The following is a 2,569-nucleotide window of genomic DNA, read 5'->3' on the forward strand; positions in this document are numbered from 1 at the left end:
ATAATATTAGTATGTATTATATAAATATAATAACTATATTATTCTGTATTATCAATATAATAATATACAGTCACAACAATATTATTATATATTATTACATAACTATAACTACAATAATAATATGTATATAATGGTATATTAGTATGTTTTATATATTATTATAATTATGTATTATCAATATAATAATATACAGTAACAATATTATTATTATATGTTATTATATAACTACAACTACAATAATAATATGTATATAATGACATATTAGTATGTATTACATATTATTATAATTATATTATTATGTACTATCAACATAACAATGTACAATCGGTCCTCTTTATCCACAGGTTTTTTTTATCCATGAAGTATCCACGTCTATAAAAAAAGTATGGATTTGAAACAGCAACTTTGAATTTCCATTTTGTATAAGGGACCCCATTTTGCTATGCCATTACATTTAATGGGACTTGAGATTTTGTTATCCCCGGGGGAATCCTGGAACCAAACCCATAACAAGGACCCACTGTTTTATATTAGCATGAATGCATGTAGTGGTATTATTAATACAATAATTATTATTTTATCTTGTATTATTATATTATGCTATATCATTAATATAATAATATATTATTCCATAGAGAGACCTTGTGGCGCCTTTGAGACTCAGTGCAAAGAAAGAAGTTGGTAGTAGGAGCTTGCCTAAGCTTCAGGAGACAGTAACTTGGGAAAGGTCCTGCTGCCAACTTCTTTCTTTTAGTGAGCCTCAAAGGTGCCACAAGATCTCTCTAAAATACTGACTCTACAGACAAATACAGCTGTAGCTTTGAATTCTATGTATTATTATATATTGTTACATAAGGCATTGGGTCTTTTGGCTTCAATCGCCTCCCGAAGTGGTGGAAAACTCCTCGAATAATAATAATAATAATAATTAGATGATGATGATGATGATGATGATGATGATGATGATGTCGTCGAAGAGTATGACCTGATCCCTTCTAGTCCAGCCTTTCCTCGCAGTTTGGTCCTTGCGAAGTGAAGCTCCAAGCCGCCCTGCTGAAAATAATCCGGTCTGATACCACTTTCACTGCCCAGGCTCAGTGCTATGGAATTCTGGGAAGTGTAGTTTGGTGTGGCCCCCAGGCCAAAGCGGCACGAAACTCTCCGACCCCTCAGGGATCTTTCAGGGAAGGATCCTTCAGGATGATGGGAAAAGGCAATGGATCCATCCTTGAAAGCCTACAATAAAAACGCAAGAGAAGTTATTTTATTGGCCGAGCGTTTGAATAGGAAGAAGGGATTTTCTGCATCGGGGGGAAAAAGTAATCCTTTTGTTTTGCTTTGTATTTGTTTTGATTTTTCCGACAGGGGAAAATGCCCAAGACGGAATATTGTGGGTTTGGGGGATTAAGAAAAGACAAAAAGCCTTTTCACCCCAACAGGAAAATAGGAAGATGATGCTCCGGAGGAGACCTTGGTATGCCAGGCAGAGTACTTTGAGGATTGGACTCCAGAGTGGAGAAATAACCCGGTTTGACACCGCTTTACGTCTTTTCTGGCTCAAAGCTATGGAATTCTGGGAGTTGGAGTGTGTTGTGGGGCCCAGAGCGGAGCTCCGCTCCCTGACTGCCATTGCCCAGAGCCTCCGCCGTCTTCTGGATCTCTGATTGGCATTGGCCATCATCTTCTAGATCCCTGATTGGCATTGCCAGCGTCTTCAAGATCCCTGACTGGCATTGCCCAGAGTATTCAGGACCCCTGACTGGCATTGTCCAGGTCCCTCTGCGTCTTCTGGATTCCTGTTTGGCATTGCCCATCGGTTTCTAGATCCCTGGTTGGCATTGCTCAGCTCAGTGGCGTCTTCTGGATCTCTGATCGGCATTGGCCATCGTCTTCTGGATCCCTGACTGACATTGCCCATCTCCTTAATCCTTCATTGGCATTGCCCAATGACTCCTTGATTCCTCCTTAGCATTGCCCATCGTCTCCTGGATCCCTGACTGGCATTGCCTATCGTCTCCTTGATGCTCATTGGCATTGGCCATCGTCTCCTGGATCCCTGACTGGCATTGTCCATCATCTCCTTGATCCCTCGCTGGCATTGCCCATCGTCTCCTTGATGCTCACTGGCATTGGCTATCGTCTCCTGGATCCCTGACTGGCATTGCCCATCATCTCCTTGATCCCTCGCTGGCATTGCTCATCGCCTTCAGGACCCCTGACTGTCATTGTCCAGTGCCTCCTGGGTCCCTGGCTGGCACTGCCCAGCGCCGCCTGGCCCCCTGGGGCTCAGGGACTGCCCCCTCCCTCTCGGAGTCCAATCAGGAGTCTCTCGCAGCTGAACTTTTCCGGCCAGGCTGCCAGAGGCGCCTCCTCTCTCTCGTTCTCTCTCTGGCTCTGTGCCTCTTCGACATCCCCAGCTGGACGGACCCAGCGGAGCCTCGCAGGCCGGCCAGCTCCCTTCCCCGCCTCGGCTGGACCTCCTCCGCTTCAGCCGAGAGAGCGAGACAGACAGACAGACAGACTCCGATCCAGGCAGAAGAAGAAGGAGGAGGAAGAGGAGGAGGAGGAG

At 44.4% G+C, this 2,569-nt stretch overlaps 1 protein-coding gene across 2 annotated transcripts in view; it reads left to right on the top strand.

Annotated features, from left to right (window-relative positions):
- Positions 1 to 2,348: 2,348 nt before the first annotated feature.
- Positions 2,349 to 2,569, top strand: part of LOC121917343 (transcription factor GATA-6-like) — a 44,370-nt gene continuing 44,149 nt past the window's right edge. For both annotated transcript variants that reach the window (XM_042443246.1, XM_042443245.1), the window contains exon 1: positions 2,349 to 2,569. The gene's annotated coding sequence lies outside the window, so the exon portion shown is untranslated.

Source organism: Sceloporus undulatus, unplaced genomic scaffold (assembly GCF_019175285.1).
Source record: "Sceloporus undulatus isolate JIND9_A2432 ecotype Alabama unplaced genomic scaffold, SceUnd_v1.1 scaffold_15, whole genome shotgun sequence".
NCBI classification, from domain to species: domain Eukaryota; kingdom Metazoa; phylum Chordata; class Lepidosauria; order Squamata; family Phrynosomatidae; genus Sceloporus; species Sceloporus undulatus.